General features: G+C 38.0%; 1 protein-coding gene across 12 annotated transcripts in view; it reads right to left on the reverse strand.

Moving 5' to 3' along the window:
* The window catches only part of ptprsa (protein tyrosine phosphatase receptor type Sa), a 374739-nt gene that overhangs the window by 244175 nt on the left and 103557 nt on the right, over nucleotides 1-27007 (reverse strand). For 10 of the 12 annotated variants that reach the window (XM_057840795.1, XM_057840789.1, XM_057840796.1 and 7 more), the window contains exon 2: nucleotides 21462-21549. The exons of 1 other annotated variant lie outside the window; for it this stretch is intronic. The gene's annotated coding sequence lies outside the window, so the exon portion shown is untranslated. Of the gene's footprint in view, nucleotides 1-6551; nucleotides 6592-21461; nucleotides 21550-27007 lie in introns of all 12 variants that reach the window. One more of the 12 variants, XM_057840790.1, reaches the window with a different exon arrangement.

Genomic DNA, 27007 nt, shown 5'->3' on the forward strand with positions numbered 1-27007 from the left:
TAAAAAACAAGACAGAGAAAAGAGAAAGTAGAGAGTGGGCTAAATTTTCATCGAACGACTAGCCATATAGTGGGGCAAATAAGTATTTCGTCAACCACTAATTGTGCAGATCTCCTCTAGAGCAGTGATGTTTTGGGGCTGTCGTTGGGCAACACGTACTTTCAACTCCTTCCACAGATTTTCTATGGGGTTGATATCTGGAGACTGGCTAGGCCACTCCAGGACCTTGAAATGCTTCTTACGAAGCCATTCCTTTGTTGCACTGGATGTGTGTTTGGGATCATTGTCATGCTGGAAGATCATGCCACGTCTCATCTTCAATGCCCTTGCTGATGGAAGATTTTCACTCAAAATCTCTCGATACATGGCCCCATTCATTCTTTCCTTTACACAGATCAGTCGTCCCGGTCCCCTTTGCAGAAAAACAGCCCTAAAGCATGATGTTTCCACCCCCACGCTTCACAGTGGGTATGGTGTTCGTCGGATGCAATTCAGTATTCTTTCTCCTCCAAAGACCAGAACCTGTGTTTCTACCAAAAAGTTCTATTTTGGTTTCATCTGACCATAACACATTCTCCCAGTCCTCTTCTGGATCATCCAAATGCTTTCAAGCGAACCGTAGACGGGTCTGGACGTGTACTTTCTTTAGCAGGGGGACACGTCTGGCAGTGCAGGATTTGAGTCCCTGGCGGCGCATTGTGTTACTGATAGTAGCCTTTGTTACTGTGGTCCCAGCTCTCTGTAGGTCATTCACTAGGTTGGCTGCAGGCGACGGGACTTGATAAGCATATGCTTCTCTCGTCAGCCCTTGTCTTTTCGGTTCTTTCTTTCTTCGGGTTAATCATATTACATCTTGTAACTGTCAATGATACCGAAGATGGTGACAATAAATAAATAAATAAATAAGTCCCACCATGTGGTGCTCGGATTTTTTCTCACCGTTCTTGTTATCATCTTGCATGGAGCCCCAGATCGATGGAGATTATCAGTGGTCTTGTATATCTTCCATTTTCTAATAATTTCTCCAACAGTTGATTTCTTTACACCAAGCGTTTTACCTATTGCAGATTCAGTCTTCCAAGCCTGGTGCAGGTCTACAATTTTGTCTCTGGTGTCCTTCGACAGCTCTTTGGTCTTGGCCATAGTGGGGTTTGCATGGGGTTTTCATAGGTGACTGACTGAGGTTCTGGACAGGTGTCAATTTTAAAATCCCGCCGTTGGCTGTCAATGCCAGGCATTTACTGGAAGTGACGTAATGCATCTCATTGCCTTTTTGCCTTTATTTAAGTAATGTGGCGATTAGATTTTTAGAAATGTTTTCTAAGGATATTAATTTGTTTGCACTGAAAGCACGGTTAACCCCTAAGGTCCTGAGCTTTTTCTGGGCCATTATTTTGTTTTGTTTTAATATTTTTCAGTTTGTCTCTATGTATCATGTACAAATGTTTCACGTGCTCTGGGTTTGTTGCTTGTTATATTTTCCCTCAGCACAACATAATCTATATGAACTGTTATTATTATGTTATAAACTGTTACTATTACTATTTATACTAATATTATAATATTAGGCCAGAAAATACACTAAAATAACCAAATTCTGCCTAGAAAAATATACAGAAGTGACACATTAGCCTCCATGCCCCCAAAGCATCTTATGTGCACACACGGACCAATAAACATACCACATTATCTACCATCAAACAGTGTTGTAAGATTGGCTCGATTCCCGTCCATTGGGCAGGCTGATAAAACTTGGGCTACTTTTGGCAAAATTTGTTGGTTTCGGAAGGAAGCGTTTTGATTCATTTTTACAATTAAACTAGAATGTCTACACCTTTAAATTCATCTGGATTGCTCGATTCCAGCAGCATCTTCTTTGCTTTAGGTATAAAGTATTGAGACTACTAAACTGGCAATTTAGCACCTCACATTGCATGAAGCTATGAACTGCAAGTCATGTCTGAATCGTAGGTACAGTGTCAAAAAACAAACAAACAAACAAAAAAAAAACATTCCAAAAATCTATTAACATAAAAATGTGTTAGATGTCACTAATTTATTAATTTTATTGTATTTTTTTCCCATTCTGGTGTGTATTGAATTGGTTCATCATAGGTGCATTTGTTTCTACTTTTGAAATCTCAACTTTTCTTGGAATGCACATCGGAATCGGCTATGCAAAATTTTGTCAAAGTTGAACTTTGACAGTGATTTCTATTAAAAATGTGTATTTTTGATGTTTAATAATAAATAAATATATGATTGTTCATTAATTATTGTACTGTATTTATTCAAATAAAAATTATGGAATAGGTGTAACCTTTTCTGAGAAAAACTACAGCAAAACAGCAATAATTACACTCGGGGTGAACTTGAATTAAAACATATTAGTGCAGTCAGCTTAGCGCGTAATTGACGGGACAATAAATTGGAGTATGGTGATTTGTACCTTTTGTATAAAAAACTGAAAAAGGTCTTGTAACTGCAGCAACTGTAGCCACACGTATCACATACCTGTAAAACGTGGCCCAAGGTAGCCCTCACCAAACATCGTTTTTTTCTCCCGTAAAACTTAAAAAAAAACAAAAAAAAAGGAGGGATGTGGTAACACGTTACATGTACTCCGTTACATTCACTTGATAACTTTTGGGGAAAAATGTACTTCTAAGAGTAGTTTAACTAAGCTATACTTTTTACTTTTACATGAGTACATACGTGAAGAAAAAACGCTCTTGCTCCGCTACTTTGGGCTACACAAAAGTCATTACATTTTCCCCTCTTTATTCTACATATGAGATTTATTAATGTTTTTGCCAGCGACGTGCCTTGTGTATTACCGGGGTAGCTCTAGTGATTTTACCAATGAGACGTCGCAACAATAATCACATGACTCCATTATACCAATCAGATGCAAGGTTGTCATTCTATCTTCACACCAGCCTGTTCAGTCATGTGATGTCTTTAAAGCACCATACAAAATTAAGAATTTGATATAGAGTGCTGCTCTCAATATGACTCAAAAGCATGGATATTAACATCTCTTCCAGTTTTTATTTTGGCACCGAGTGACCACAGAAAAACAGAGTTATGATCCTTTTAAATTTCAAATAGTAATTATGAAGGAAATATTCACTCGGAACTATAATCTCCACCAGAGGGCAGTCATGCTCTTAAGAAGAATAATGCTTCATCTATGTATTTTATTTTTTCTTTCGGCGGAATTCATTGATTTTTTTTTTTTTTTTTTTTTTGTATTTCTTTGGCCTAATGTGGTTATGTAATGGGTTATTGTACAGTATCATTACAACAACAGTTCATATAGATAGCTTTGTGCTCAGAAAAAAAATACCATTGTTTAAAAAAAAAAAATCCATCAAAAATATAAGCAATTACTCACAATGTTACTCATTGCTTGAGTATTCTTTTCACCAAATACTTTTTTACTTGTACTTGAGTACATTTTTTGGACAACTATTTTTACTTTGACTTAAGTAATATTATTTTGAAATAACACTACTCTTTCTTGAGTAAACTTTTTGGGTACTTTACCCACCTCTGGTGCTAGTGTAGTGTAGCTTGTAGAGTGTTTTCCCGTACGATATTTACTTTACACCATATCCGTTAAAAAGATTGTGAAAATCCAATACAAAGTACGGGCTGGTGGAAATAAAAAATGCAAGTATGGTCATAGTGCAATAATAAATTGGATTTCAAATCTTCTCTTCCTAATGTATTCAATTGATTAGCCATAAACAACAGTTTTTAATGTCCTAGAATTCAAGGTCTTTATTAGGGGACTTTTAGCATATACAACATTAAAATGCGATTAATTCGATTAATTAATTACAAACCCTGTAATTATTCAGTTAATACATAATTGCCTGACAGCACTAATATACATCAATGTTTTTAGAAATAATCATTAACTGCCGGTTCTCCCTGTGACTCCTCTACTCTTTTTGCTTTCTGGCTTAACTAACGGAGAAAGAGAGGGGCACAGGATGTTGATTTTTTTTTTAATTAATAATTTATTTTATTTTAATTATCATTTTTAATTTTATTGATTTTTATTTATTATTTAATCAATAATTAATACGTGTTGTATTTTTTGTTTCTACGGATTTATTGACTAATCTGAGTAGTGATTTGTGTACGTGGCCCTCTAGTGGTTGGCTGCCATAACTGGAGTCTTTGCAGCCCAACGTCAGTCAATGTAAACAGCAATGTTAGCTGCTGTTGGTTGTGTGCTGTGGGTGGCACACCTCAGCAATGCCGGACGAGACACTTGAGGTGGTTTTGCTCAGATTAGTCATGACTACAAATACATACTCTGTAGCTATTAATTTTAAATATTGTGGAAATAATAGCTATACACTGTAGCATATGCAAACTGGCTTTAAAACAGTTCATTCTAAGCACACTATAAATTACAGTCTAGTCAACTCATTGATTAATCCCTCTCTTAAATATCCACTTTAATCACTCTTTATGTGTATCACTCTTTCTTTACACACAGACGTACACACGCGCGGGCACACACAAGAACATGGCGCCGCCGCCACTTTAGTGACAGCGCCTGTCGACGTACCCGCTTTGGCTGATGCTGTACAGGGTTTTGTGTGAATAAACATGTCAGTTATTCTTCCAAATTTCGCCGCATCAACCTGTAGGCTTTTCAGCCATGTCTCAGTCGTTCGGGGGCAAGGTGAGAGGAGTACTGAGAGATTTCTAACAAAACTAACTAACTAACTAACTAACTAACTAACTAACTAACTAACAAAAATTGGACCAACAAATGGGTCGAGTGCCACGGCTGAGAACCTTTTTTTAAAAATAATTTATAAAGGCGTCACCGGCCCAAAAGTGTGTGTTGGCCCACCGGGAAGTGCTTGGTACGCCTGATGGCCAGTCCGCCTCTGATTACACTACAATGTTTCCCCCAGTGGAAAACAACAATAGAAAACACCTTAACTTAAATGGGAGGTTGCAATTTGGGCTAGTTTTATTGAACTGGGTGGGTTATACAGTTTGATTTGGCTGAAGACTGTCTTTCAGATCTGGCAACCATACCATTAGACTAATGGACCATTTTTCCGGTTTTCTATGGTCTACCGGTGCCAAATAAAACTGGGAGAGAGTTTGAAATCCGTACTTTTGAGTAATATTAATGTCAGTTCCCTATGTGAAATACCTTATTTTCATGACACTTTAAACACACCATATGATTGATCATGCTGGTGTGATAATAGGACTCAGAGGGTAAATAAGTAAATGCATATAGTTCACCAACATAAACACTCTGGAGCCATCATGAAACATAAGCATTGGATTTTAGCATTTTCAAATGAAAATTTATGTATTTTTCAATTGATAAACTGTCGTCTAGATTTGAGTGGCATGAAAGAAGAAATAAGGGAGCTTAAACAAATATGGCTAGGTTAACAAGATGAAGGAGCCAAAGAGTTATTAATTAAAAATGTAAGTAAATTAAAATAAGTATACATATGTGTGTATATATATATATATATTAGGGCTGTCAAAATTATTGCGTTAACGCGTGGTAATTAATTTTTTTAATTAATCATGTTAAAATATTTGACGCAATTAACGCAAATGTCCCGCTCAGAAAGTATTCTGCCTTTTGGTAAGTTTTACAGCAAGGCTTTTTGTGCTGTCCAACAGCGAACTCTTGTGGTCGCTTTGCGACATGGTTTATTGTTTTCTTGCCAGTTCATTATGGCTGCACGACGTCTCGGGCTGATAATGTTGTGCTTATATGATCCTTGGACAAGATTTGTCCGTAAGTATGGTTGTTGTAAAGAATGTACATATTATGTTAGTAAGCGAAATGTTATATTTTTTGTATGAGACGCTTTTTGTTTATGTTTAGTGAACCTGTATAGCGTGCTAAGCTAACGTTGTTGCTAATGCAATGCTTGTGTACTTTTATTTTGTAGTTTTACGACGTCTAAAGAGGACAATGGTTTGAGGCCATTTTATTAATAAATCAGATGAAAAAGGAAGAAGTCTAATTATTAAGGCGTCGTTCATTAGCTGTCTAGCTTTAGAAAAAGTAGTCGCTTCGGAGTGAGGACAGCGTAGACAGATTTAAATGACAGTAGAGTGAAATGCCCACTACAGTCCTTATGTACCGTATGTTGAATGTATATATCCATCTTGTGTCTTATCTTTCCATTTCAACAATTTATTTTACAGAATATATATATAATTTACAGAAAAATATGGCATATTTTATAGATGGTTTGAATTGCGATTAATTGCGATTAATTACGATTAATTAATTTTTAAGCTGTAATTAACTCGATTAAAATTTGTAATCGTTTGACAGCCCTAATATATATATATATATATCACAATGCATATGTGTGTGTGTATTTGCATGTTTTTTTTATTATTTTTGGGGAAAATATTTTTCATTATTTATTACATTATTATTACTATTTCATTGTCCTTGGGTATTAGTGTGTGGTTGTTTGTCTCATTGTGCCCTGCGATTGGATTGGTGTACCCCGCCTACTGCCCATAGTTACCTGGGATGGGCTCCAGCACCTCCGCAACCCTCATGAGGATCTGAGGATAAATGAATAAATGAATGAACGAATTAATTAATTAATTTTCATTACTATATATCCCTAATATTAACTCGTGTCAGATTTTTGACCTTCAGAATTCCATGGTACCAGATAAGAGCAGAAAAATTGATGGATACATTTATGGTTCTGCTGTTAGATGTCCTTAATGTCCCTGTAGGAGAAAGTATATAAATGGTAAAGAATATAAAAAGGCTTGAAAATTGTGAAGAATCAAGTTGTTCTCTCACCTCAAATGTTGTGGGTGTGTCCTTTATATATGATGAAATCACACCCTATTTAACTGTCAATCAAATATCACCCCATTATGTGCACTACCAGCATCTTACTTATGCCTATGGTAATGGTAACTAAAAGTTCCTATTAAATCCTCTCGAGACCGAAACACCTCCCGTAGCAGGTTTTTTTTTTTTTTTTGCCATAATTGGGTGCTTGCTACGCCAGTGTGAAGTCCCTGTCCACACACTAGCTGTCACATCAGACTTGTCTCTCCGCTCTGCTCTTCTCCTTCGAAGGAAAGATGCATTTTCAGGGGATAATCACAGCTAGCTAACTACATGTCGCCAGATAACCGCTGTTGACCTATCTCTACTTTTCAGCCTGTGTATCATGTTTTCAGAATTTATCTTTAAACATACCTTTTACACACAACGCAGGGCTCTAGTTTCCAATACATAATTTGAGAATAGACTTACCATTGATACTAAGGAGCTTCATTTGCCATTTTAATTTGCCTTGCGGTTTCTACACACATGACCCCGCAGCTTTCTCTAGCATTCTGAAATCCTGGCTGCCTAAGGTACGTCCGGCTTTAAGGAGCCTAGGAGTACTTGACGTCTAATTTGTCTTAAAATGTCACGTCCTAGGAGAGTGACATTTTCTGTGTTTACAGATTTTTCCTATATCGCAGTTCTAAAAAAAATCCTGATTTACATATTTGGATTTTTTGAGTAGCCATCTTTCATATGACGGTCATTCATCGTAAATAATTACAACTGCTTTAAAACGGCTCACGTAAAGATTAAAAGCTAAAAGGTCAAGTCGTTGACCACGAGATGAGTAACCAATGTGAAGACAGATTTGGACCACACAGACCATTGCTCCTTTTATTGTCCTCTTGTTTTCTGCTTATTTATCAATGTCACCCATAGGCGATGACACATAATCACCCTTGATAGCAGCAGGCCATTGCTCACACTTTCTCTAAAGGCGACAGCCTGCTTCCATAACCCATTCAACTGGTAGACATTACTACACCTCATCCAACGCACAATTAAAAACACAAGCATGTGTCAGTTTATGGCCCTGAAGGGTTAAGGATAGAAGGTTTGTTACATTCAGTCCACTTTATCTGACATTTACTGCTTCTGTTGGCTCTGGTACCACACCATTGACTTGATTCAGGCTTTGCCTAATGTATCGTAGGTAAATGTATTAAGGAGAATATGTGGTAGTTTTAGTTTCACACAGATGCACACAAAACACACAAAGTCCACAAGTACTGTCAGACCCGTGCTGCCCATATGGCAATTTAAGCAACCGCCTAGGGGCGCACCAGCGTCCAAAAAGGCGTCAAGAAAAAAATTCAAATAATATTTCATGAAAGCAATATTCAAAAAATTATACAAAACAATAAAACAAAAGAACAACAAAACCGTTCATAATAAGTCTTTAAATAATAATGAAATCATTTTTCTAGTGTGCCTTGTGCCCGTTTCACTGTAACTTCACCACAGACCCTAGTCTCACCACCCAGCTTACCAGTGAGCTAACTGAAGGTGCTGTTTTTAGCCTCCGCAATTGAGCGACGTTACGGTGACAAGCCAACTTCATGAAAAGACAAAAGCCGTCCGAGACCGAGAAGAAAAAGAAAGAAGACAGCAAAGACGTGAAGAAAAACAGAGGTTTGTTGTGATGATTTTTTTCAACAGTATAAGCACGTAGACTTAGCGCAACTGCAAGCTAGCGGTTATTTACATAGAGCTTATATGACTTAGTGGTAAAGCAAAATTACACTGTATCATTAGCCAGGCTGTTGTTTTAGAAATATTTTCAGTATTCAGCCAGATGTGGATTAGTTTCAGTTAAATTTACTCCCCCTTCAATTTCAGAGAAATTTTCACAAAGTGTATGGGAGACAAAAATTGTCTTGCTTATTTTCATGTGATGTGAACCACTTTTACCTTGTGTTAAATTGTGCTTTTCAAATAAATTTGCCTTTCCTAAAAGTGCAAAGGTTAATTAAATAAATACACCATTAAAGATGGAATTAATAATTTCAAAGTTCTGTGGTATGGGGGAGTAAAAGTGCCACGTATTTAAATGCAAACATTTGTTAATAAATGTGTTATTAACTCATTAAAATGGCCATCATATTCATGTAAAATCATATTCAATTTATTAATTTTTTTGCTATCATATATTATTTAAATGATTATTACTGGATAGTCCTGTGTAGTTGCCGTGCTTCAAGAATTTATTTTCTTTTAACTACGCCCATCATATAGACCGGATCATATAGACAGGTACAGTAGGCTGCAAGAATTTAGGCGCTATTGTGGTTATGTCATGCTGGTTTCACAATCAACAGCTATTTGACTTATGTAATGTAACATTCCACTTTCTTCTCTTTGTAGATGCTCTTCTGAAATATTTTCTTTCTACCTCTGTACATCCTGAGCCATCTTTTACAGCGAATTTATCCACATCAGCACCAAATCCAAGCCCACCAAGTCCGGGAAAGAAGTGCACCTTCCAAAACAACTGTCATATGAAAGTGCAATAGATGCTTTTTCGTCAGTGAAGACAAGTTGAGTAAGGTTATAAGTCAAGGTGAAAAATAAAGTTGCATTTTAAAGTGTTCTGTGTGTCTTTATATAGGTTTGTGTGGGTGGGTGTTAATCATATTGTAATAAAAATTGTAATTTACTTAATGCATTTGTTTTTTAAGTGTTTTCATTTGTGCTTTTAAATAGCTATTACAGCATTTTTCTTTTCATTTCTGCACTTGTTCGTTGTTTTTTTTCATATAATAAATTACAAAGAGATAATGTGCTTTTTCAGTGTGAGTGTTTAAATATATGTGAAAATGGGGGGGGGGGGGGGGGGGGGGGGGGGTTTGCCAATAAATATGTTGCCTAGGGCACCAAATTGGTCAGGAACGGCCCTGAGTACTGTATACAAACATCGAGAGGCTGTAGGCTATTAGAGTGCAACGATGCTCCTTCTTATCTCCACTGTGATAGAAATCTACAAAGCACTTGGGACAGATTATAAATTCATTACCTTGATACACAAGTGAGCACTGGGATAGACAGGAGTGTGACAACAGAGGTGGGAGAGCACAGCAAGGGCACTGTGAGAAGTGAGGATACAAAACCAGTGAGAGCGAGAGATTATCATCACATGCACACACACCATAATGAGCTGTAAAAGGGGACTGAAGAAGAATATTCTAATTTTTGTTTATATGCTGTATCTATTTTCTTTTTTGGGTTAATAAAATAGATTGCATTCAGGGTAAAGATCTCAAACAGCCACTATAGTCCTCTCCTTCGTTTTCCTTCAACTCCCTCCTTCAAGTTCACCTTCGATATTTTTTTCTTTGCACAAAATTGTTTTCCCTCCAGCGCTGTTGCACTTGGCTGACTTTTGAAGGCAGGTGAAGGAGTACAGCGAAATAAATTAGAATAACTTTAGGGAGGGTAACGAGAGACAAAGAAATAAACGGAAGAAGAGGTTCATATTGCCACATTAAAGTGTTGGTCATGTAAAAAAAATAGCTTATTGGTCATGGTCTGTGTTTCATAATCACAATTGTCAGTACTTGACTGAATCATTTGAAGCACCGTGTTTTTCCTCACGTTTGTGAAATTGGGTAAACGATGCATCTTGGTTATTGTGTGAATTGGCTGTGTGGCAGCAATGGGCAAGTGCCAGGATCTTGTAGGTAACAGGTCACAGTAACACATTGGGGAAAAGAACAATGAACTAATTTATGAACTGAACTAATTTTAACCTTTTTTTTTTTTTCAAATTAAATTTTAACTAGTTTGTGTGGAAACTAAACTTTCCCCAACACTGACCACAGATGAAATAATAAACCCACCAGTGTGAGTAATCCAAAGCATACATACTTGGGCTGGCTCATACCAACCATAGTCCTCCAAAACTCTGCTCCAAAAACATTTAACAGTTAATATATTACCCGATGGGGTGGCCAAGGAATTTAGCTGATAATTACAATGTTGCACAAAATAATACATAAAAGACCAAAATCCTCCCACTTACCTAAGTAAGGGTTCATGTGAAATTCAATATGCAGGTAGTTTGATTTTCAAGCCATTGCATCGATTGTGACTGGATTGTTCTAAACCAGTGAGTTAAAAAAATATTTTCCGCTTTTCTGTGCTAGATTTTAAGTATTGGTAATTATCAAAGCAAAAAATCATGGTGTCCTAGAGCTTTATTTCCTGAACTGCATTCACTAATCACGGAGGTGGGTAGTAACACATTAATTAACTTTTTAAGAAAAATGTACTTCTTAGTTTTGCCACGCAATACTTTTTACTTTTACTTGAGTAGAATTGTGTTTTACTCCGCTACTTTGGAGTACACTAGAGTTGTTATATTTTTTGACTTTATTCTACATTTTGACTTTATTAATGCCAGAGATGCCGACAGTGACCGTCTCAGTTTCACCAATGAGACATCGAAACAATAACCACATGACTCCATTATACCTATCAGAGTTAACAATGTTTTTTCAGTAGAGGGCACTCATGCTCTTTGGACAGGTGATGTTTCATATTGTTGTTGTGGTCTGAATTTAATGATTTTTGTGTCATCATTTTGGCATAATATGGTCATGTAATAGGTTATAATACAGTATAATAATAACAGTTGATATCGATGTGGTGCTGAGAAAAAAATATATACCAGGATTCTTTAAAAAAAAAAAAAAAAAAAAAAAAAAGCAAACATTGTCCGCAGTTACTCACAATGTTACTCATTACTTGAGTATTCTATTCAACAAAGACTTTTTTACTTGTACTTGTGTAAATTTTTGGATGACTACTTTTACTTGAGTAACATTATTTACAAGTAACTCTACTCTTATTTGAGTAAATTTTGGGCTACATCTGACTTTTCATTACTAAACTGCAAATCATTGTTTGCATCCCAACTCACCTTTAGCTTAGTATGATCTTTATTGACTTAAAAATAACCTCCGCTATAAAGTTATTGTTCTCGAATAATCCTTCACTGTTTTAAAGGAGCTATATAGGTTTGTTCTCTGTGATCCAGGTCCCCCCATTACTACCTTGTGTGCACACTACAGTATGTGCTCATGCCTCACTGTGATCTTTGTAGTGATATGCTTTTCATGTTTTCATGGTTTATACAGTATGTGTGCACATGCTGTATGAGGAAATAACTATACCTTTCAGCAAGTACATGTGCACATGTATGGCTTAGGTGCATGTGCACGTGCACTTCCACGTCATAGTTAGGCAACTGAGGGTGATACTGTTGAGTGATGCCAGAGGTGGTTTTCTACCAACCTCACTCACTACTGTCTCACTAATGGTCTCCTCACTGGCTTGGGTGACCGACTTGCTGCTTCTCAGACAGCCTTATTTGGTAGTCGCGAAGTGCTGAGGGGGGTGGCAGTGCAAGGAAGAACAGTGATGCACTGTTTATATGGGGAGGTCAGGGGGTGAGAGCACCAGTGTGCCATGGAGTAAACCCAGCCCACTTAAAGATAGCAAGAGAGCATGAAAGTCATTGCTCTGCTCCATTGGATGGATTGGCGAGGATTCACTCTGTGATTAAATGTGTGTTACAGTAAAAAATAAAAAATAAATAGAGTCCAGGGATAGATAACAGTGCATACTTGACTGAAGCCCCCAAAAAGCTGCAGCAGGTAATTTCCACATGTTTGCTCATTCCATGATTTTTTTGGTAATTTATTTTCGCTCTGGGGCCTTGCATAGTTGAGTGGAGGTAGAAAAAGAAATTAAAGGCAACCATCCTTATAGTTTTGCTCTTGTCCGCTTCACTGCCTGCATGCCTGCCTACTTGTCTGCCTGTATTCCCAGGGCAATGTTTATGCTGTGCCCTGCCCAGGACAGAATAGATTCGCCCACACAGCACTGTGCTCTCAACCAGAACTTAAGTAGGTATGGCAAGCTCGAGCCACATCTCATTCACGCTCATTCCTCTGGATTAAGTCCGATGGCCTGAGGAAACACGGCACTTGCTACATTAATATACCCAAAGATAGCATCTCTACACCCCACCCTCAATAAACACATGCATACCCCTGCCATTTGTGTTGAGACCCATAAGTTTGTTTACTTTCCTCTACTGGCTTCTCCTGGGTTTCACAGGCTAGCGCTGGTTACTTGGGAAACTTGAAACTGCTAAGTTGCTGAATTTCTAAAGGTCTCCATGGTGGTGTGAAATGTCATGCAAAGATGAGCTCACATTCAGTATAACACGTCTGAATTGATGAAGCAATTGAGTTCTGCTGATGTAATGGAAAAATAAACTGGATGATTTCCAAGCGGCCAGCATAGTGGACCAGTGGTTTGCTCTGTCCCATCACAGCAAGAAGGTTGCAGTTCTGATCTTAGATCTTTAATTTTGGCTTTCTCCCATATTCCAAAAACCTACATGTTAGATTACTTGAAGACCTTTACAGTGATCCCTCATTTTTCACGGTTAATGGGGACCAGAACCCGCCGTGATAAGTGAAAAACAGAGAAGTAGCACCCCATCAATTTTTTTTTTTTGTGTTCACTGTATTTATTCAGCTTCAGCATTGGAAAGAGATACATATACGACATTTTTTTTTCAGTTTTTTCCCAAAATATAATTAAAAAAAATACTTTTATGCACATATTTATTTTAATGAATGTTTTTAAGCACTTCAACTGTAATAATGAATTGAACTGAATTATTTTTTTAACAATAAAGTTAAAAAAAAAATCATTGGCTTTATCATTGCATCATTGGGGGAGTCCACTCAAATCCGCTTACTTGCACACAATGAGTTGCCACAGTAACTGTTAAAGTTAAACGATGATTGACGCATGCAGCACTTTGAAGTAAGTGTCTCTGGCAAGATCAAACCTAAATAGTCCGTCAATCATCGTTAACTTTAATAAGCAACTCCAGTGCACTACCTGACCAAAAAAGAGAAGGGAAAGGGAGGAAGGGAGGAAGAGTGAGACTGCGCGATCAGCTCGGACAGGTCATCTGTATTTATGTTTTTATTTTTATAATTAAAAAAAAAATCTGCTATGGACCAAGTAGTGAGGGATCACTGTGTATATTAATATGAACAGTTGTCCATTTTTATTTATGAGCAGTAGGACAGCTCAGTCCGGTTTGCCTTGGAATGGTTTGTAAATTGTTAACAGGTTCATATTCCAAATGACGTTTGCATTGGTATGATGGCATCGGAAGCTTAATTACGTAGTTCAATATTGCACCATGAAAGACCAATGCTATGTTAAGGCAATATCTGTCAACCTGCAAAACAAATAGTCTCCTTCTCTAGTGTCATCCAAATTATAATAGGCCAGAATATTCTACCATTATTGTAACAATTTAAATTTGTCTAATCTAATGGTAGAGCCCCGTGATTGGCTGATGACTTGTTCTGGGTATAGCTCAACTTTCAATGTAAGGAAACTTAAAATTTTCTAACCTAATGGCAGAGCCCTGTGATTGGCTGATGACGTGTTCTGGGTGTAGCTCAACTTTCAATGTAAGCAATGTTAACATGAAAAGACATTATTATTATTATTACCATCAATACACCCTCCCCCCCTACACACACACACACACACACAAACACACATACCTACAAAAATGAGATATTCAAGACACAGCAGTTGGTGCTTACTAGAGAAGGACTAAACACATGCACACCAACTACTCAGAATTATGGATGGAAAAAGTGTACTGTAGTGTACTGTTGAATACTTTGGTAACCACTGCATGGCCCACCAAAACTAGACTTCACTCATAGACATATCTCCTTCGTTTTTTTTTTGCAGTTTTTCTAGGGTCACTCTGGCAAGAATACAGTGCATAATGAGGGTTGTATGGGTGTAGTGTGCAGTGACGGCAGTGTTACGATAAGGCTGATAGAAGCTCACAAGGCACATTAACCAGCTGATAGTGGCGTACTGTGAGAACATAGTGTCTCTGGGTGCCAGCTGTAAAGATTAGGAGAGCTTTGTTTAATTGTGCTGCTAACATCCTGGAAGCCACTCGAGAGTTAACTGCTCTCCTTTCCCTATAAACTGTCTTTAAAGCTCAGTCAGTGGTTGGTGTTGCGTGTTCATTCAAACGCAAAGTCCTCAGCAATTTGCTAAAAGCTTAAAGAGCTACACTATGGCACATAAGGCACATGCACTCCTAAGAACTAAACTGCAAACTCTAGGGGGTGAAATGTAACATGCAAACAAAAATACAGCCACAAAAAAGGGGCAATTACCCTCACTTTTATTGCATGTTTAAATTGATTTGATGTTGTAATCCTAAAATAAAAAGGTCCCCATAAAACCCCCAGCAGTGCCCCTTTGAGGCAGAGTGATACATCAGCCAACTGACCCAAATTGCCTTAGTTAGAGCCAACTCACCAGTTGGGATAAACAACATCAAACATTATAGTCACTGAACTTTGATCCAATTACATGTTTTCCTCCCTCTTAAAGCACAGCAAAAAGTGCACAATAAATCAGCCAGCATTGAAACATCTTTCATCTGTGCAACACTAAACTTCCCCACTGGAAGCGAAATGATGAGCTGTAAAAGGAGCTCTGCACGTGTTATCCTGGTTTTATGAATAGGTGTTGGAAATTTGACGCATGTGTCTGACAAGCATTGCAGACAATTTCTGAAAGTGACAACAGCACTTTCAAACACATTACAAGGTTCACACGTAATTTTTGTCTGGAGGCAATCATATACTAGTACCTCACCGACAGCAATATAATGTGCCTTGTATTGTATTTTAAACACATAACTTAAGGTAGCAGTGTTGTTTTGTTTTTACCCTTTAAACACCAAACTACCAACAAAGTACTTGCAATAAAAGATCTTTCAGAGCAAAGTAGTAACTACATGAGGCACCATATTTCCAGCTCTGGCTTGTTGAAAATCAGTAATCCCGCAATTTTGTAACTTTTGCGCTTAAATGGTTAACTAGGATATTCAAACACAATCCTGCTTTGTTCAGCTTGTCATTTCTTTAAGTATTTAGTATAGTAGTTTTGTAAAATCAGGCTAACAACTGTTAACAGTAAAGACATGCACACAAAATACAATTCTTTTAGATTGGATTTAAAGTTCAAAGATGGCTGAAACCACCTCATTTGTCTCTAATGCTTTGATGATACAACTAAAGTCTTCTTTTCAAGATGCTTCAATGTCCTGCAACATTGCATTAAAACCTTGGCTTGGTTTGGAGCAACTTTCAAAATGTCACATTTCAATTGTATTTGCCTATAGTTATAGATTTACATTATCAGCAGTACATTGAGGGTGGTTCCAATATTCTCAGTCCAGTTAATAAAAGACTGGTAGGCCCTGGCTGGATGGGCACAGAGAAGTGATGGTTGGCTCTACATCTGCTCTGACACACTCATTTCCTCCACCTCGACTACAGTTCGTGCATGTGCAAAAATCTGTCAAAAGTAATTTTAATCAAGCGACTATATGTAGCAATGAGGAATGGGGAAGGAAGCTATTTAACAAAAGTAGTACAGAGTCCACAGACAATAATGCAGCTAAAATTGAAACTACAAACATTTGCTATAAAATGTGTTGTTTTCCAGGCCAAACAAGAAACTGTATTGTTTTTATATATACAGTATATCAGAAGGACATTGTATATTACAAGTCCTGAGGCTTATAAGCACTGAACAGTAATATTTTTCACCTATCAAACCTAATTAATACATTTAAATGTGCGTTTATAAACATTAAACATCAAAATTATACATTGTTTTTACTATGTTGTAAATGAATGAGTTATAAGAATTGAGTGATTGACTGGGGCTTCAGGTTGGCGGGCACGGGGTGCAGTGGCACGTCCGCTCTTCCCTTCTCAAAGGGCCGGTAAATGGCGTTGCTGACGGTCCGGGGGACTGCCCTGGGTCCCAGGGGGGCCCCTTCACTGTAGATGTGAGAGGAAGGGTGGGTTGTGCTAGCTGGTGGTTGGCTGGGCTGGTGCCAGGGCCCTGGGGCGGTCCCCGTGCAACAGTTCCACTTGGGTTCACGCATGATTGGGTGCAATTAGATACACTCAGGAAGAGACATTTTCGGTGCCAAGATTAGCGATCAGGTAGCATAGAATAGGATGTCAACATATCCACATTTACATTTAATTCACATAATACTAGGTTCCACACCTCACTTTGCTGATTTGTGTACGCTCCACCCCGCCTAATCATGTCCCCTTTAGTTTGCCTCCCTCCTCTTTCAACTCGATTATCAGGGTCCCCACATGGTGTCCACGGGTAAATGTAATTAGCTAATGATAGTACCACTATGTTCATAGGTAGCATAGGAGTGTAAAAATGTATTTCTTGTTATTGTTTTTTCTTCCCCTCTTCTGTCTGCTTCCTTTCTTTCTGTCCCCTCATAACCTCTTCCTGTTCACTGCTTTCTCCTAATGAATAAAATATTTTGAACAACCACATTGGGAGTGTATTTAACTCAAATGTGATACATTAAACTGTTCAAACCATAAGGACGCTCAGATTCCTGTTCTCCGTGTCTAAGCAACTGAACAAGACAGGTTAAAAAAAAAGGAACACTCTCATATCACAAAAAAACATCAAATTGAGGTAGACTACAGGATACATTGGGACATGTATTCATTGTCAGAGAACGACTAGAGTCAATTGTCAACTACTATCAGTCTGAGTCAATACAAATGAAACGGTATTGACATTCACATCTATCACATATAGTAAAAAATTGGTACATGGTTCATGGCCAAAAAAAAATTTCCCCTGGTCTCTTTTTTGTTTGGTTGTATTTCAAATAATGCAAGTGGCTTTTAAATTTGAATGGAATTTCACACTTTGTTTGCAACAAAGTTTAAAAATAAATCGACAATGGAAAAAGTAGCTAGTTCAGTAGAAGCTCTGTTGGTATCCTACACTACAATTCCTCTCTAAAGACCACCAATGTCAAATATCGGATGACAGAATAGCTGCAATGCAGGCAGAGCCCCTTAATGCCTTTCTACAGTGACAGGTTGATGATAGTGCGTGCTTAGCCTTGGCTCACCTGTCAATTTGGACATACAGGCTGAGCGCAAACATTTGAACAAAGATGACAGTTTGTCACAAATCAATCTAGGGACACCATTAAGGAAGAATAGACAATATTTTTTCATGGGGTGTAATGGTTTGATTATGCCTCTTTAACTGCCCGGTTCAGTTAATATTCGGCAAAAAGGCGGGAATTTTTTTTTTTTTTTTTAAATGCTGTTATTTTTTTTCTCAAAGTAAACAATACTGTGTAAATAAATAAATACATTTAAAAAACTGTGACATTTCAAATAAATTACACATGGCTTATAAGTTCTCATGACTGCTATGACCTTCTCTTCTTCCTTAAAATAACAACATTAAACATCAAATGAATAATCAATGTATTCATGCATGGGATAAAAGTGGTTCTCCTTCCTCGATGCGGCTGTGTCAGCATGACAGGGGCCCCATCATCTTGCTGTCGTATTATGTGTTGCTGCGGGACCCTTTGACACTGGGCTGCCGCTAATGTGAAAAGGTCTTTAAAACACCGGCAACAGTATGTTGCTTGCATTTACATCGTGCTTGCGACAATCAAGTATTGATGGACTGCGCAGTGAGCATTAGCATGTATAGCTAGCTAGCTATACCGATCTATCTACGTATTTTCAGGTGTCATAAACAAAATAAATAATTAATGTTTCATTTGGTGAAAGATGAATATACCATCATCTAATCTTCCACCTCATTGAATATTCTGTCCATTGCAGTCAGACATTTTATGTATATTGTACCTTGCTGATTTTCTTTTGTTTAAATGCAATAGTGATTGTCAGATGTGGCCATTTTAACTGAGTTAACATAATAACCCTTTAACACCGAGCGTGTCGGCTACAAAATTACGCATATTATCTTTAAAGACTCGTCACGCTGTAATTAAGTCACCCACGTGCAGCTGGTTGGTCTGTTCGGTCGAGGTCAGTGTTGGGCACGTTACTTTAAAAATGTAATTAGTTATACTCACTACCTCTTCCAAAAAGTAACTGAGTTAGTAACTGAATTACTCTATAGTAAAAGTAACTAGTTACCAGGGAAGGTAACTATTTCCGTTACTTTAAAAAGAAGTTGTTGTATGTCAAAGAATTTGACATTTTCTGAGCAGTATTCGAATCAGTTGAATAGAGAAGAACAGACAGGTAGTTGTGTTATAGAACCTTGTAATATTTATTGCACCTCACCAGCAACAGATTTATCCTACACTTGAAGTGCAACAAAAATAAAGAGATTTGAATTGCTTACCAAAGATGTCGACAAAAGCTTTGCCCCGGGACATAAATTACACTTTACATGCACGTTCTTTTCTTTAATTTCGCCCAACTTGAAATAGTGCTTATATCTCCACCTCGTAAAGGACACATTTTCCTCTGAATGCTCTGCCATCATATCCCTCTGTATCTGCTCTGCGTGTGTGTGTTTGCCGCACGCGTTGTTTCGGTTTGTGTGTGAAAACACCGGCTCTGAAGTACGTGTGCTATTAAGCTCGAGCGTTTACGTCACAGAATGGGGGATCACATGAGATTTGACAACAACGCAGCCATATTGGTAGCAGGTCTGGCTCGCAGGACATTAAACTTTAACTTGCCAGTTCGATAAAGAGACAAACTCGTTACTAAGGCGAAGAACAGATATGTGATCAAACTTAAGGATGTGAACAATGTTGACCCTTACGAATAATAGCGGAAAAAGTAATTGGTTAGATTACCCTGTTACTGAAAAAATAACGCCGTTATGTAACGGCGTTATTTATAACGGCGTTATTCCCAACACTGGTCGAGGTAGACCCACATCACGGCCTAAGAAGCCGATATAAATGTGCTTTTTTGGAAGCTTGGGACAAATGGATCTCACGCCTCCAAGAGAGAGATCTCGATATACATTTGAGTGTAACTGTAGTCCACAACAACAAAAAACAATTTCTTTCTCACCGCAACTAGTAAAGCTCTTTACAAGGCACTTACAGTCTCTTTACACTCTCCTTAAAATATAACTCGGTGTTTTCTTGTGCAACAAGTGAAATTGAGCAAGAGCCAGGCAAGTGGGCTGACTTCTTGCAGCGACGAAGCCGAGCGAAGTTGCTTCCAGACAGCTCTAGAAGAGAGGGTGTAGAAGTCGCGAAAAAAATGTGACAAAAAAAGGAAGTTGTCGTGCCACGTACAAGTATTGTATAAACCGCAGCAAATACACATGTATGCATTTAAATACTATTTGTATACTGTTTGCCTGATTAAACTCCAAACTACTCTCGCACAGCCTCAAAGCACTGTACTCAATGTGAATTAATAGCTCAAAACACTTCTAAACCGCAGACATGTTGGCGGTGAGTCAGTAGTGTTGCTTCTCGCCATGTTTTGATTACGTCATCACTAGAGGACTATGGTTCTTCTCACTTTTTGGTAGTAAACTTTCGGTCTTTTAACCAAAATGGAAAATGCAATTTTAACTATTTTCGGCTAAATTTACGGTGCCGAATTTTCGTTCACATCTCTAATAATAATAATAATATTTTCGAATCAGGCGTGAATGTGGTGGTTGTGTTTTGCATTCTGTTCCTGAACGCACCGTGTGACTGACGAGAGACAGAGAGAGGCGCGGTAGAATGGGAAATTTTCCCTTTTTTCGTATTGTTTTCGGCGTCGGCTACGGCGGACAGTAGCCGTGTTGTGTTGCACAAGTTCTGAAATAAATGAATAAAAACATGACGACTGCTTCCTTGCCAATGTTACAATAACAATACTGATATAAATCGGAAATAAAACATTTCTTATTGCCACCTTAACTTATAGAGACTGGAGAATGGAGGTCGGAGGAGACAGGCCATAATGTTGAGCCACGTCACTCATAAGCACACCACACTCATAATTTTCTATCATTTCCTTCTTACTGTCAATGGTAAGTGTTACCTTTTCCTTTTTTCACCGCCTGCACTAACCATCTTGGGACCCAAGTGGATTTCTCTCACAAGAAAATCCGCCGTGTGTCCATCTTGCGGAAAAACAATGAAATTGCGTCATAAATTGTTGTATTTCGAGCATGTCGTCATATGTCGAGAAAATGACGAGTCAAGTTTCACGTCGGATGTCAATGCGATTGTATGTCGAGGTACCACTGTATATGTATATGTATGTGAATGGTGGTGCTGCAGGCTCGATCAGTCTGAGGTTTGCCATTCAAACAACCCAATGGGTATGGCTGGCATTAAAACAATTTACATGAAATAATAATTCTTAGTAAAATCAAAGTGACATGGCTGTCTAGCTATCTGGCAAAATAATCCCAATGGGATCATAACACCCTGTTTTTTTCCTCTCATTCCAAATAGGATTATCCTCCACTGTGGCCAGCAGATTTATTAACAGATGTGTGGAACGGTTCAAAGAATAGACGTACTGACAAAATAATGGGTAAAGTTTTACTATAAGTGCTCCAGTTTTGTGCAAGACATTACATTCCAACCGGAGAAGAAAATCTCAACCCTAAAATGGCGGCGTAAATGAAGGACTCGACTTACCACTGGCTTATTTTCAAAACTTCTTTAACGTCATATCTTCAGCTACGCCAGCAGCTTCTTCTTCTTCGTCTTACTTGCACACGCGCACCTTTAAAGTCGAAAAAGAGGGAGAGGGCGAAAACAGGGAAAATGAAAGAGAAACATTAATGAAAGGGACTCATAAATGAAGTGCTTCTTCAAGTGTTAGGTGGTGGGTGGAGGGAAGTCGACAAATGCTGAGATGAGTTTATCTCTCATTCTCTCTCCTTGCCCTTTGTGACCACAGTACAGCGGTTCTCAGGCAAAGAGAAGGTTTGCTGCTGATTGCCTGTGAGTGTTACAGAACAAATCTACATGAGATCCCCCAAGGCTTTTTTTCCCCTGTTTGATCATTTTTTCATTCACTTCTCTAATGAGCCAGGTCCAAAAATGTCAACATGCAGTATTTGCATGCGATATTTTTTAATGTACCTGATTAAAATAGTATGTTCATATTTGTTTTTTTTGTTATTTCTGACTTAATGCAATACTGGAGAGTAAAAAATGAAAAAATAACACTCAAGCCTTATTTCAGATTAAAGTTATATCTATTGTCAGGTCTGGTGGTTTGGTTGCCCTTGTCTCCACCCGTGGAGCCGTTCAGAGGCAGGTTATCACAAGTGAAAGGTTAGAGAAGCTCATCCGTGATGAGTTTCCTCCAGGATAATGATATGAATATCATTTATGTAGTGCTCAACAGGGGCATGTTTGAGTAATATGAACACTGAGTCTTCTACATTCATACAAGATTCATATGATACATTTGCCATGATACCATATTATTTTTCCCCGGGGAATTACATGGCCTTGCATGTAAAAACCTTTCTTTTTCATATGATCCTGACTGTCATATGTTAATATCATAAAAACAACAACAAGAACTTGAAAAAATTAATTGCTCACTGCTGTCCAAGGCTTAGCACCCCTGTAATTCTGTCAGATAATGTTCAATTTCACCCAGAAAATGATTGCAATTTCAAAAAAATCTTTATAATTTTACACAAAACTCCAAAAATGGGCTGGACAAAAGTATTGGCACCCTCAGCTTAATACTTGGTTGCACAACCTTTAGACAAAATAACTGCGAACAACCGCTTCCGGTATCCAACAATGAGTTTCTTGCAATGCTCTGCTGGAATTTTAGATTTTCTTCTTTAGCCAACTGTTCCAGGTCTCTCAGATTTGAAGGGTGCCTTGACCAAACTGCCATTTTCAGATCTTTCCATAGGTGTTCTATGGGATTCAGGTCTGGACTCATTGCTGGCCACTTCAGAAGTCTCCAGTGCTTTCTCTAAAACCATTTCCTAGACCCTTTTGGGGTCATTGTCCTGCTGGAAGACCCATGACCTATAAGGGAGGCCCAGCTTTCACACACTGGGCCCTATATTATGCTGCAAATTTTTTTAGTAGTCTTCAGTCTTCATAATGCCATGCACACAGTAGAGGTGTGCATCAACACTGCCTTCACGATTCGATTCGATTACAATTCGGAGGGCCACGATTCCATTCGATTCGATTCAGAGGGTCACGATTTGATTCGGTTCGATTCGGCAATGTATCGCGATGCATTAAAGCCTGGGATGCATTAAAATTCTAAAGCAAAAACATATTTTTCGTGAATCATGAGGCAACACAAGCTGTCAGACATTAAACAACTTTTTATTGGCTCTTGTGTCACTCCTGGATATATATATATATATATTAAAAAAAAAAAAAAACAGATCACAGCATTTAATTAGTGCTTTGAATGAGACCAGGGCTTTCTCTTTTTTTTACACACAGTAACAGCCTTTCACACAGTGCAACATCTGAACTCCTGTGCAAAATCAGTAATAACAGTCACTGTATTTTAGTTACAACGACCCATTAATAAAAATATTCAAGTAAATATTAAAGAAAACGACAAAGAAAATATTGTAGTGCAGCAGCATCTTTATTGCAATATCAATCCAGGGATCAGTTCAGTTGCAAACAAAACATCAGCTAAATTGCAATGTAGAACAAAAGTAAAATTTAGGCCTAGCCCACTATATATGTGCAATAGAGGTTAGACCGGGCCTAAAAAATCCAGCCGGCCCGAAACTGCCCGCTTTTTTGTTGTTGTTGTTGTTGGAGTGACGCAAAAAAAAAAAAAAAAAAAAAAAACGCAGCAGCAGCAATTTATTTTCATTTCTACGAGTTGGCAGAAAAAACGCAAGTTTTCTTAATGTTTAAATAGTCTACATATTTTTATGATCATTATAAAAGCATTTACACAACGAAATAACGCTGGGAAAGTTTAAAAAAAAAAACCTTGGGTTTTGCAGACACACAGAGAAGAAGATTTAAAAGGATCACATTTCTATTGCCTTTGTGTGCATAAATAAAAGTGTCTTTCGTAACGAATTCTCAGTTGGCAGAAAAAAACGCAAGCTTTCTTAATGTTTAAATAGTCTACATATTTTTATGATCATTATAAAAGCATTTACACAATGAACTAACGCTGGGAAAGTTTAATATAAAAAAAAAAAAAAAAACATGCGGGCCACGGCGTTCATGTGCGTGCACAAGCAAATGCACAATACAGAGAGCCTGCTCTCGGTTTTATCCCATTTTTAAAAAAAAATTTTTAAATAATTTATTAGTCTGGCGCGGCGGCCCGCCCCGACCCGACCTGACCCGACCCGACCCGAACGTTGAATGCTTAACATTTTGGGCCCGACCCGACCCAAAGACCCGAAATTCAGGTCAGGTCGGGCCCAAAATGTTAATCGGGTTCGAGCACAGGATCTAACCTCTAAGAGATAGGACATAACATAAGAATGGCTGAAGCGGAGAAAGAGGGAGTGAGAAAGATTATTGATGCACCTAAGACATTGAAAGCAGACATCTGGAGACATTTTGGCTTCTACGAGGTTGGTGGGAAACTTGACCAGAGTTATGCGGTGTGTAAAATATGAAACATGAGAATAATAATACAAATGGGGAAACCAAATCTCTTGCACAACCGGAATTGCGCAGGGAAGATTTTTGAACGTACTTATATACTTTAAAATGCGCTGAATCGATTCGGCTTGTTGCCCGCATCGAATCGAATCGTCCATGCCCCGCATCGGGATGCATCGCCGCATCGATTATTGTTGACACCACTAGCACACAGTCAAGCAGTCCAGTGCCAGAGATAGAAAAGCAACCCCAAAACATCAGAGAACCTCTGCCATGTTTGACTGTGAGGACCGTGTTATTTTCTTTGAAGACCTTGTTTTTTTCCCCTAAACTCAGTGTTGACGCCTTTTCAAGAAAAGCTGTACTTCATCTGACCAGAGAACATTCTTTGGCTTTCTCAGGTAAATTTTGGCAAACTCCAGCCTGGCTTTTTTATATCTCTGGGTTAGAACTGGGGTCTTCCTGGGTATCCTACCATAGAGTCCCTTTTCATTCAGACGCCGACGGGATCGTACGGGTTGAAACTGTTGTACCCTCGGACTGCAGGACAGCTTGAACTTATTTCGATGTTAGTCGAGGTTCTTTATCGACCATCCGCACAATCTTTCATTGAAATCTCTCGTCATTTTTTCTTTACCGTCCACATCTGTGAAGAATAGCCACAGTGCCATGTGCTTTACACTTATTAATATATACTGCGCATGGTAGACACAGGAACATTCAGGTTTTTGGAGATGGATGTGTAGCCTTGAGACTGCCATGGTTCCTCACATTTTTGCTTCTCACATCCTCAGACAGTTCTTTGGTCTTTTTTCTTTTCTCCATGCTCAATGTAGTAAGCATAAGTACACAGGACAGAGGTTGAGTGAACTTTAATCAATTTTAACTGGCTTCAAGTGTGATTTAGTTATTGCCACCAACTGTTATGTGCCACAGGTAAGTAAGAGGTGCTGTTAATTACACAAATTAGAGAAGCATCACATAATTTTTCAAAGGGTGCCAATACTTATGTCCAGGCCATTTTTGGAGTTTTGTGTAAAATGATAATGATTTTTTATTTTTTTATTTTTTTTATTCTCAATTGTGTTTTTTCATTGCAAGCAAAATAAATGAAGATATTGTTACCAAATCATTTGTAATTACAATCATTTTCTGGGAGAAATTGAGCATTATCTGACAGAATTGCAGGGGTGCCAATACTTTTGGCCAGCACTGTATATATGTGTGTGTACATATATGTATATATTCCTTTAAGGTGCATTGACAAAAAAATGTGGGCTTTGTGATTGTTTCCCTGGAACATTTTAAATGTAACAGTATATAAATAAACTGCAACACATTTTGTTGACAATTATACTTAAACCTAAATAAGGATAGATTTGTAGATTTATATTTTTTTTCATATTGAGAAAAAAAAATGTCTTAAAACAATGAAATCAACACAAACAAAACACAAATTTAAGATAAATTAAAGAAAAAAAGTCAAATCATATTCTGAAAGCAATAAGTAAAAGTAAAAACTGATTTATATCTGTCTGTATTTCATTACAGTCATAATTACAATTTATAAGTGTGGGTGTAATAGGAACAAAACTACTTAGAATAATAATAATACATGTACAGTACATATTCCTATAAATTAATTGGCTGCCAATTAACATTATGACTGTGATATACATTATCATATCACAAACAGCATTATCTTGGATTTTGGCAATTTGGATTTTAATGACAACAAAACATGTTTGGCACAGCCTTTAAAATGTTGATATCGCAAATCCTTTAAAGGAACAATCTCTTCTGTGTTCTGAAGTTAAAATTTGCTCCCATTGACCTTTACTCCCTTTGTATTATTGGGTGTAAGCAGTCTCCCAGCATCCTCAGTGGGTATCATTACCACAGTGGTCAACATTCTCATGGGCCACAAGGGTCAGGTTAGTGCTTGCTGGCCAATCAGTCTACTACTAGTTTGGGCTACTGAGCAATCCTCTGGTGCATTGACTGCAGGCCAATAGAGGAAAAATATGCCTAGGTGTGTTTGTCTGTCTGTACACACAAACAACTGTGTGTGGGTTTACTGTACATATGTATTGGTGGTGGTTGTTTGGGACAGGTATAATGGAACAAATTGGGATAAAATATCGTGATCATTTCGTGGGACAACTATCAAAATGGGAACTGAATGCGCACAAGTAGCCTACGTACAGTATGTACACATGAGCTTCAGTGTGTGAGAAGGAGGAAAAAATGAACTCCAATCCTCCCACATGATTGGCTGCTATGACAAGCGCATGGGAATTTTTTTAGTGTACAGCATTTATTCAGTGCACACATGCTGTCACACTATGGTTCTTTTGGCACATGAGACACTCCCTTGGTCAGGCAAGTCGTCATTAATCAGCCATACCGACGTGATGGGTTTGTAGATTAGCATGGAAGCTAAAAGTCATTTTATACCAGCTCTCAACTCTGAGGCAAAGCGCATGTTTCTCACGCATTTCAGGTCATTCTCACGCCCTACGCCACACCTTACATTTACTCTACCCCAAAAAATCTAACTCAACCATTGTCATATTGTAAAAATAAAATTAAGTCGCTGAATC

Source organism: Corythoichthys intestinalis, chromosome 7 (assembly GCF_030265065.1).
Source record: "Corythoichthys intestinalis isolate RoL2023-P3 chromosome 7, ASM3026506v1, whole genome shotgun sequence".
Lineage (NCBI taxonomy): Eukaryota > Metazoa > Chordata > Actinopteri > Syngnathiformes > Syngnathidae > Corythoichthys > Corythoichthys intestinalis.